This window comes from Eulemur rufifrons, chromosome 2, assembly GCF_041146395.1.
Source record: "Eulemur rufifrons isolate Redbay chromosome 2, OSU_ERuf_1, whole genome shotgun sequence".
Taxonomy (NCBI): domain Eukaryota; kingdom Metazoa; phylum Chordata; class Mammalia; order Primates; family Lemuridae; genus Eulemur; species Eulemur rufifrons.
Window position 1 is genome coordinate 57,123,636 of NC_090984.1, and position 11,040 is coordinate 57,134,675.

The 11,040-nt window shown below is 41.1% G+C and overlaps 1 protein-coding gene and 1 non-coding gene across 2 annotated transcripts in view; both read right to left on the reverse strand.

Moving 5' to 3' along the window:
* KATNBL1 (katanin regulatory subunit B1 like 1) overlaps positions 1-10,298 on the reverse strand; it is a 39,849-nt gene extending 29,551 nt beyond the window's left edge. Inside the window, exon 1 of the mRNA XM_069462151.1 lies at positions 10,154-10,298. The gene's annotated coding sequence lies outside the window, so the exon portion shown is untranslated. The remainder of the gene's footprint in view (positions 1-10,153) is intronic.
* LOC138380986 (U6 spliceosomal RNA) lies at positions 5,315-5,421 on the reverse strand. Its single transcript, XR_011232944.1, has one exon. It is a non-coding gene; the product is annotated as a U6 spliceosomal RNA (small nuclear RNA).
* Positions 10,299-11,040: the final 742 nt, after the last annotated feature.

Consider the following 11,040-nt stretch of genomic DNA (forward strand, 5'->3'; position numbering starts at 1 on the left):
AAACTTGAGCATCCTCAGCTTCTGGTATCCTTGGGAGGTCCTGAAACCAATCCCCCATGGATACCATGGGATGACTGTGTGTGTGTGGTTGGTGTGTGTGTGTGTGTGTGTGTATGTGCGCGCGCACGTGTGCATAAAACAATGTCACCTTAAAGATCCTTTTAGAGCCCTTGTTTACCTACTAAAGGTATTTCTGATGCTTTTAAGATAGACTGTGTATGAAAGGATATACTAATAAAATAGTATTCAACTCTCAAATAGACAAGCTAATATAAACTAATTTAAAAACTCAATTTTGGCTGGGTCAGGTAGCTCACAATTACAGGCATAATCCTTAGCACTCTGGGTGGCCGAGGCGGAAGGATCTCTTGAGCTCAAGAGTTGGAGACCAGCCTAAACAAGAAGACTGAGACTCTGTCTCTACATAAAATAGAAAAATTAGCCAGGAATCCTGGCGTGTGCCTATAGTCATAGCTACTTGGGAGGCTGTGGCAAGAGGATCGCTTAAGCCCAGGATTTTGAGGTTGCAGTGACCTATGATGACGCCTCTGCACTACTCTACCCAGAGCAACCGAGCAAGACTCTGTCTCAAAAAAAAAAAGAAAAAAACTCTCAATCTTCATGATTTGGACTAAGGTCACTACCCTATAACACTTGTGCCTAATTTCTGCAATACCAGAGTTAATAGGGTTAAGTATACCCTAGGACCTTCAAAAAAATGGTAGATCGCCCTTTGAAATCAACAAAAGATGATGCTTTTATATAAGAAATCAACAAAAGATGATGCTTTTATATAAGCTTTTATAACATAATGGTTCTTAACCCTTATGTTCCAACACTTGTGAAGATTGTAGTACATTCCTATCGTTTACAGTGGCTGGTCATCACCATATCTCCTGGGCTAAAATCAGAACATACACTGAAGTTTGAAAATGCTCCCTTTCTCTTAGGGGACTCTTCCTTCCCCAGCAGAGGAATCACACACTGACTTATTAAGGAGATATGACTCCTAGGTCTAAGACTTAACTGTAACAAGACCTAACATATTAACTTCATTTTTTGGCTGGGTGTGTTGGCTCACTCCTATAATCCCAGGAATTTGGGAGGCCAAGCCAAGAGGATCTTTTGAGGCCAGAGTTTGACATCAGCCTGGGGAACATAGCAACACCCCATCTCTACAAAAATTTTAAAAATTAGCCAGGTGTGGTGACACACACCTGTAGTTCTAGCTACTCCAGAAGCTAAGGTGGGAGGATCACTTGAGCCCAGGAGTTTCATGGTTACAGTGAGCTATGCACCAGACTATGTGACAAAGCAAGACCCTGTCTCTGAAAAAAACAACAAAGAACTTTGTTTTAAAAAATCTCTCAACTCTGGACTCATATCTCCAACTGCCTACTAGTTTACTCCACATGGATGTCTAAGTCATCTATCCTTTGAACTTAACATACTGAAAATAGAACCCTTAATATGCACCCTCTCAAATCTGCTCCTCTCAACTGTCACTAACTTAGTAAATAGAACCATCATCCAGTTTCTCAAGCCCCAAAGGATTCATCCTTGATTTCACTTTTCCTCAATTTTCTACATCCAATTCATTGACTCTGTCTTTATAATATATTCCCAAATTGTCCATTTCTCTCCATTTCCATTACCACTACTTTAGACCAAACTACCAACTCTCTTAGACTATATCTGCTTCCTAAATTCTCCAGCCACACTAGCCTTCTGTCCTTAAACACTCCAAACTTATTTCTATTTTGTGGCCAAGCCACAATATTTCTGCTTAAAATATTCTTCCCACATACTAACCACTCAATCAAAAGCAACTCCACCCTCGCCTCCAATCATTCTCTACAGCAGTATCTTATATTCCCCCCCCCCACAGTACTTATCACTATCGGAAACTAGCTTATGCGCTTATTGCCCACGGCCTCTTACTTGACTGTGAGCTCCATGAGAGCAGGAACTACGTCCATTGTACCTAGAATAGGTAAAATTATTTGGCATATAAGAGATGCTTAATAGCTGCTGAATGAAGAAACATATCTAAAGAAAGACTACATCAAAGATAATGGTCAGCCAGGAAAAAATAGTTACAAAATATTAAAAAATGTCAATGTGAGGATGCCCAACTATGGCAAGCATTAAAACCGTGCCATGATATTCCAGTTTTCCTTTCAGATATATGATAGGTTTATACTTCCCCTTCATCTTGAAATTGGGCATGGTCATGTGACTTGCTCTGGCCAATGAACTATTAATGTAAACAGAAGCCATTAGAGCCAGTTTGTGTGATTCACTCCCATTACCTCACCTCTATCATGGTAACCAGGAATAGGCCAGAAACTTAAGAGTCTTGCTGTCCACATTCCCGAGCAAGGACATCATAAAGCAAAGCCCCCAGACAACTCACATGTAACATGAATTGAGGAGAAATAAACCTTTGTTATGCTAAGCCACTGAGATTTGAGGGTTATTACTGCAAAATAACCTAGTCCACCTAGATTGATAAACCATCCAAGCAATGTTGTAAACACAGAATGATTTAGTCATCCCCATTACAATGTAAACTGATGCCACTAAATATACATACTTAATTTCCTTCTGATTACAGTCCTCTGTTGGTATCCAAAAGGGACTGGTTCCAGGACCCCCACGGACACCAAAATCTGTGGTTGTTCCTGTCCCTGAGTCAGCCATCCGTATTCATAGGTTCTGCATAAGTTACTTGAAGATACAGAGGGCTGACTATATTATTTAGTTTCCAAACAGGCCTGTCAACAAGGAGAGAAAAAACTTTTAAGGATTCCTGCCCCTAATGCTACTTTTTAGTAAATTGATAATTCACTCAAATAATGAATGTTACGCTATATAGGCTTCCTGAGAAATAATCTGCCAGCTTTTCTTCATCTGTAAACATAATTTCTAGGTGAGAACAACTACTTTTTGTTTCCTTATTTTCTATTCCAACTATTCAATAATTAAGTAATTATTGAATCCAGGCCACCATAGAGCAATAGAGTGGAAAGGTAGATTGGCTAAAATGCAGTAGTCCCTGAATACTGGATCAGAAATTTGGACTTGATCTTGTGGACAAAACAGACTTACTGAGAAACTCTGCATAGGAATCATATGATGAAAACTACTCTTGAAGATGATTTATATGGCAGTTGTGAAATTAGGATAACTGCAACAAGGAGGCCAAGAGAGCTAGTTTTCAACTGCTGTGCTATGAACCCTCTATGGATGAGAGGCCAAATTTTAATCAATGTGTATGCTTTATCTTTGCTACAACAGCAAACATATGGTTATTGATATTAAGTGGCATAGGGAATGGCTATGGCATACATTTTTGCAAATAAGAATAAAAGGTACACTGAAACATCAAGCTGGCACTAAAGTAAGATCTGGTGATGGACAAAACTACACTTTGTGAGTAGGAAGGGCAGTCTGGGCAGTATTGCTTAATAGTTATGAAAGCAACCAAGTGAACAATGGATGCTTTACTGTCACTAGGGGACATTTTATATTGTAAAAATGGGTTATACTCCGGCTGGTTTGTATTTTGAATTCTTTTGAGGTACTCAGAGCATTTGTGCAGTATTCCAACAAGTTTGTCTATCCCCAACAACAACCCATTCCTTCATTTCTTCACTCATTCAACAAATATTAAGCACATGTTACAGGCTAATTACCATTTTAGGTACTGGGGAAAGATCAGTGGACCAAAAAAAAAAAAAGTTCCTACCCTCCTGAAGCTTATATTCTAGTGGCATTTAAATTCCATCCTAAGATTCTTTCCCAAATCCTATTATATGGGAGTAGTTTTGTAAAATGCCTTTAGAAGAAATCATCTATGATTAATTCACACTAAGATGTAAAAGACTAATATTGTCCCCAGAGGTCTCCCCTCCTCCCCAGAGGTCTCCTAATGAAAAGTAACTACTTCACAGATTCTCAGAGTTGGAAATGATCCTGGAGATAATTTCAATTTACAGATGAGATTAAGTGACTTGCCTAAGAACAGTCAATTATTAATAATAGGAGAGCCAGGCTTAGAGCTGTGACTTCCAGTTAATAGTGCCTTTCCCACCATAACACCAAGATGTGTGTCTTAAGATTATACCAATGAGGCCGGGCGCGGTGGCTCACGCCTGTAATCCTGGCACTCTGGGAGGCCGAGGTGGGAGGACCGCTAGAGGTCAGGTGTTTGAGACCAGCCTGAGCAAGAGCGAGACCCCGTCTCTACTAAAAATAGAAAGAAATTATATGGACAGCTAAAAATATATGTAAAAAAAATTAGCCGGGCATGGTGGCGCATGCCTGTAGTCCCAGCTACTCAGGAGGCTGAGGCAGAAGGATCACTTAAGCCCAGGAGTTTGAGGTCGCTGTGAGCTAGGCTGACACCATGGCACTCACTCTAGCCCGGGCAATAGTGAGACTCTGTCTCAAAAAAAAAAAAAAAAAAAAAAAAAAGATTATACTAGTGAGAAGAGAACATGCTAGAAAGAGCATCTCATGACTCATACATAAGTAGTAGGCTTCTGGGTGACTCGTTCAAGGCAAAAAGAAGTGCAGGCAATGTGTAAAGCTGAAGGAGAGAGAGGTGGTTACAGGGAAGTCAAATAGGGGGACCTTTCATCCTTTCAGAATACCCTTTCTCCTATTTCCACTTTCACCATGCCACAAGAACAAGGATGGTACATTTAATCCAAATGTCTCCAAAATTAATGGATATAAGCTGTTAGTAAAGAAATACTTGGAAATGAGCAAGATATAGTAAGCATAGCATTTGAACCTGGCAAAGAAAAGTCAAATTATATCCTATCCAATTTGAAAAATGTATATCCTAGTAAAAGTACCATTTGTATTAAGTTTAGTGTTTTGGTTTTTTTAAATTTACTTTCCTAAATACATTTTCCAGAAAGCACCAAATTAACTGATATAGATCAACAAGTATAATGATTGGTAAAACATCAATGTAATATTGACTGGTGTGATGTTACCATGCATCCTGTTACTGGACAAGCATTTTTTTTTTTTTTTTTTTTTATTTTCATGAAAAGTTTTTTTTTTTTTTGCAAGATTTTTTTTTTTATCATTAATAACAATTTAATTTTACAGAATCAAAGAGTCTAACAGTATATCTTGTTAGATACAGTATGTCCTCATAATGTATACATTATTTCTTGTACAATGATATGAAATAATATGGGAAATATTCATGATAAATTATTAAGTGAACAATGCAAGTTAAAAACAACAGTTTCATATTTTTTTCCCCACCCCCCCTTTCCCGAGTCAGCACCTTAAAAATATGGAACGCTTCACGAATTTGCGTGTCATCCTTGCGCAGGGGCCATGCTAATCTTCTCTGTATTGTTCCAATTTTAGTATATGTGCTGCCGAAGCGAGCACTGGACAAGCATTTTTAAAGATAGTTCCTACTCCCCTGAAAAAGAAGTTATACTCACTTCTTGCTTGTAAAACCTTAGCGATCTACATACTTAAAAGACCAAAACTAGCCCTTTAATCTTTCAAAATGAAAACCTTAGCGATCTACATACTTAAAAGACCAAAACTAGCCCTTTAATCTTTCAAAATGAAGATTTATGATCAACAAACTTAAGCCCTTATTTAGTATTTTAACAGAAAAACATATTTTTAAAAATCTTTCCAAAAGAGGGGAAAGAGAAAAGCCTTGCTAAGAAATAACTAAAAAATAAGCTTAGTGCAAAAAATAAAGTAAAAAAAAAAAAAAAAAAGATTAATTTTACGAGTTTTAGGAAGAATATAAATTGACAGACGTCAAAGGTCTTCATTAAAATCTCATTATGTGTCTCTGTGAATGGCAGTTTACATACCTAAGAAGAAAATTATGAGAATCCCAACTTATTTTAGTGGTTCCACCATTCTTTTAGCTTTCTAGGTATAAAACCTTAGAGATATCGTAGACTTTTACATTGTTCTCTATAGTTAATCATCATGTTCTAATATTTCTTCTTTCAAAATGTCTCTTTTGAATACAAAGCAAAATTCCCAATTTCAAAAGAACACATACAAAAAGCAAACGCTACAACCATTAAAAAGATTTTTCAAAGAATGGAAAATACATATGATGTGCTGATTCAAGGGGAAAAAAATTCACAAGGAGAAAACTGTATAATTCCAGTTTTATAAAAAGGAAAATGGTTGTCAGCATAAAAAAGGACTTGCGAGAAATCACATTAAAATATTAACAGTTGTTCTGCTTGGGGGTTTTACAAGTGATTTCTGCCCCCCCCCCCACACACTTTCTCTACATTCCTCAATTTCCTACGATGAACATGTTATTATTTTCAAATTTAGAAGAAAAGTTACTTAAGTAATTGTCTCATTTATCATTACTTGTGCATTCTCCTTGCTCCCATCTATCTCCCATGGCCTCTCCCCTCCCGGAGGACTCCAACAACAGCCTCCCTGAGGTATCTGAGCCAGCCTCTCCCCAATTTTAATATCGCTTGTACTCATGCTCCTAAAATTCATCATTCATATGTATCTATAGAACATGCAAGCAGAGGCTGGCCACATAAACAATCAACTTAAAACGGGGTTTCTGAACCTCAGCACCACTGACATTTGCAGTAACTATTTCTTATGAAGGGGCCGTCCTATAGTAGGATGTTTCACCCCTCCCCCACAGTATGACATTGCCAAATGTTCCCTGGGGGGCAAGATTGCTCCAGTTGAAAAGCATTGACATAAAAGTTTTTAAACTTCCAAAATCATATCTTGCTCTCTGCTCATATACATATACAACAAATCTAAACCCCTCTGACATATGTCTCTTATACAACACTCCTCACAGTCTTGCCCCACATAATCTTATTTTTCTCAACAGGAACTTTCTAAATAGACCAGACTTACTATTCCTTTAGAAAAATCATTTATTCCCAATTCCAAGTCTTTGAACACAGTTCCCTCACTAACATTCCCTACCCACCCTTCTATTCAATGCCTACATAAATCCTTCAGTTGTTGGTTCTTTGCAGAAGCTTTACTCAGTTCAGTTCAACATTCATCCACTGTACTAATGAAGAGTATCATATATATTTTTTGTTGTTGTTCATCTCATATCCCAAACTAGATTAACCTTTCTAAAGTTGGTGGCTCAGACATATTTCTTTTATATAGCCCATTGGATCTCCAACTACGCTGGGCTTAGAGACAATCAAAAGTTTGATAACTGATGAACAAAATTCAAAAGCTCTGCAATAAGTAAGTGTAAACTGCCAATTTCTTATGAAGTGATTTTGTTTTTGAACTTTATTTCTTGTCATGAAGCTTAAAATACAGAGTAACCACTCAGTAAGTTTTAAGAATGAAAACATTAGCCCGGGCGCGGTGGCTCACACCTGTAATCCTAGCCCTCTGGGAGGCCGAGGCGGGCGGATTGTTTGAGCTCAGGAGTTCGAGACCAGCCTGAGCAAGAGCGAGACCCCCCGTCTCTACTAAAAATAGAAAGAAATTATATGGACAGCTAAAAATACATATAGAAAACATTAGCCGGGCATGGTGGCACATGCCTGTAGTCCCAGCTACTTGGGAGGCTGAGGCAGGAGGATTGCTTGAGCCCAGGAGTCTGAGGTTGCTGTGAGCTAGGCTGACGCCATGGCACTCTCTAGCCAGGGTGACAGAGAAAGACTCTGTTTCAAAAAAAAAAGAATGAAAACATTAATGTATGATGGTTTATTTTAAAGTAATACATAGGTTGCTGACACTAACACTTTCAGGAAATGATACAAAGGAATTAAAAATATAAGTTATGGGCCAGGTGTGGTGGCTCACGCCTATAATCCTAGCACTCTGGGAGGCTGAGGCGGGTGGATCGCTCGAGGTCAGGAGTTCGAGACCAGCCTCAGCAAGAGCGAGACCCTGTCTCTACTAAAAATAGAAAGAAATTATATGGCCAATTAAAAATCTATATAGAAAAAATTAGCCGGGCATGGTGGCGCATGCCTGTAGTCCCAGCTACTTGGGAGGCTGAGGCAGGAGGATCGCTTAAGCCGAGGAGTCTGAGGTTGCTGTGAGCTAGGCTGACGCCACGGCACTTGCTCTAACCCGGGCAACAAAGCGAGACTCTGTCTCAAAAAAAAATAAATAAATAAATAAAATAAAAATAAAAATATAAATTATGGCCTGGTGCAGTGGCTCATGCCTGTGATCTCAGCACTTTGGGAAGTGGAGGCAGAAGGATCACTTGAGGCCAGGAGTTGGAGATTAGCCTGAGCAAGACAGCAAGACCCTGTCTCTACAAAAAAAAAATGCAAAAATCATGGCCGGGCTCAGTGGCTCACGCCTGTAATCCTAGCACTCTGGGAGGCTGAGGCAGGAGGTTGAGGTCAGGAGTTCAAGACGAACCTGAGCAAGAAAATAGGAAATGGAAAATAAAAAATAAACCAGGCATGGTGGTGCGCGCCTGTAGTCCCAGCTACTTGGGAGGCTGAGGCAGGAGAATCACTTGAGCCCAGGAGTTTGAGGTTGCAGTAAACTATGATGACACCACTGCACTCTAGCCTGGGAGACAGAGTGAGACTCCGTCTCAAAAAAAGAAAAGAAAAATCAGCAGGGCATGGTGGCATGGGGCTGTAGTCCTAGTTACTTGGAAGGCAGAGGCACGAGGATTGAGGATCACTTGAGCCCAGCCCTGGAATTTGAGGTTGCAGTGAGCCATGACCACACACCACCATACTCTAGCCTAGGCCACAGAAACCTTGTCTCAAAAATAAATAAATAAATACATACATACACACAGGGACCTTATAAACTCCATTTATCTTATAGTTAATGGATTTTTTTTTGCTCAGGCACAAAACTTAGGTATAGTCAATACGAGCAAAGAATTTGAATGAATGGTGTGTGAATGAACATATGTGAACACAAGGCACATTAACACATATATCTCCAAAGTTGAAGTAAGTGAAATGAAAGCACTTTGTAAACTAAGGAGCCACATATAAAGGAGGCAGTAGAGTAGCATAGTTAAAAGCATGGAGCCAGCCTGCTTGGGTTTCATTGATACTAGCTGTGTAACCTTGTTTGGTAAAGTTACAGTACTTAACTTCCCTGTGACTCAGTTTCCTCACTGTCAAAATGGATAATAATATCTGTCCCAAAGCAAAGCTCTTAATACAGTGCCTAGCACATAGAATGCACAAAATAAAACTTGGCCATCATTATTTTTACAATGGCTAATATTATTATTAGCTAATGTTAGTTATTAGCCAAGTAAAAGCCTCAGTGGGTAAAGTACTAATTCACGTCTGAAGCTGGTTTCAAAGAAAAAAACGGGTTAACTATTTTACACAAGTTTAAGCTATTATGTGGATCAGTTTCTCAGAATTCTTGCAAGTTCTGAACTGGTGATTATTACAGAACTAATTTCTCTTACATTTTTTTTTTTTAATCTGCAAAGAAACTGACATAGATACCTCTGTTTTCAAGGAACTCTATAAGCCAAAAGAAAACAAATCAACTCTTTGTTATCTCCATATTTATGCCAATAAGAGAGCAGTAAAAGCCTAGGTACTGTTACAGAACAACTTCTCAGAAAATACAATGAAGTTTTTTAAAGTTGCAATCAGCAATTCTTATGCAGTTATGTCAAGTTTTTGTCCAGCGAAACAAAAGCTCATCTGTCAGGGAACCAAGGACGCGTCAGAAAATAAGGAAATGCCACAGTCAGGCCCAGGCGGCTCTCGGGAAAACCTGTACTCCAAACAGCTCGCCTCACAGAGTTCTGTCCTTCCCCTTCCCCAGTGCAGATGTCGGCTCCACCCGCAGATAAGTAAGTGACAGCAGGTTCTGTCCACGCCTCTCCCGCCCAAGGCCCCTCCAACCCATCCATCGGGAGGCCTCCAGCGCCGCTGCCCGACCCTCCTTTCCGCAGCCGGCGGAAGAACTCCGCGGAGACCCGGGGGCTCCACCCGGCCTTGCCACCCAGCCCCGCGACCCCGGCAGCCCCGCCGCCGGCCCGACCGAGCGGAAGCCGCCGCGGGGCCTGCAGGTGGGCCCAGGGCGCGGCCAGGCCGGGCTGGTGAAGCCCTGGCAGGGGAGGGCAGGGGAGGACAGCGGCAGGCCCGGGGCTCGGACCGGCTCGGCCGTCACTTACCGGCGCCTCATGGTACCGCGGCGCCTCAGCCCAACGCTGGCGCTGACGAACCGCGCCGGCAGCCTAGAGTGTCCCTCGGCTCCCAGGCCGGGCCCCACTCAGGGCCATTCAAACGCGGCCGCGCGCGCGGCCCGCCGGGATAGCTACCGCTGTGGTCGCCTCGCGGCTCCGCCCAGCGCTCGCTCCGCCCCTCTCGTGTCGCGAGCGCTCGGAGGGAGAATAGGACGTGTGGCTTACAGTGCCCCCTGGTGGCCAGAGGTAGAGGCACGCACGGTAGCCTTGCTAAGGCGCGTCAAGAAATACTGCGGCCAGAACTGACGGCGGCTAAAAGTCAAGAGATGACGCTGCACTAAGGATGGTCTAGTGGGGCAGCCCGTGCCTAAGAATTGTACCAGGAGGTGCAAATAATTTGCTATAAAAATATGGTTCGTGGAGAGATTTATTCATTCACGTCCATTTAAATACACCAAGGCATAGTATTTAAAAGCGTGGACTCTGTAATTATGTGAGCTTGGGCAAGTCACATAAACTCCTGTGCTTTGCTTTTCCCATCTGAAAAATGGGGGTAGTAACAATAGCATCTGCCTCTTAGTGTTGTTGTGAGGATTAAATGAATTAAAACATATAAGGTGCTCAGAGGAGTGTCTGGCATGGGGTAAGCACTGCATAATTGTTAGCTATTATTTTTTAATTCCTCTTATGTACCAAACTTTGTGCTAGACTCTCAAGGACACAAGAAATGTACATGATGCAGAACCTGCCCTCAGGAAGCAGGTTCAGTCTCTTTGGGATGGGGAACACTAAATTAGAGTTTGAGGTGACGGTTAGTCTTGCGCTGATGTATTTTTAATTACTGAGAGCAATTCTCTTTATTTTAGTGGAGCCAG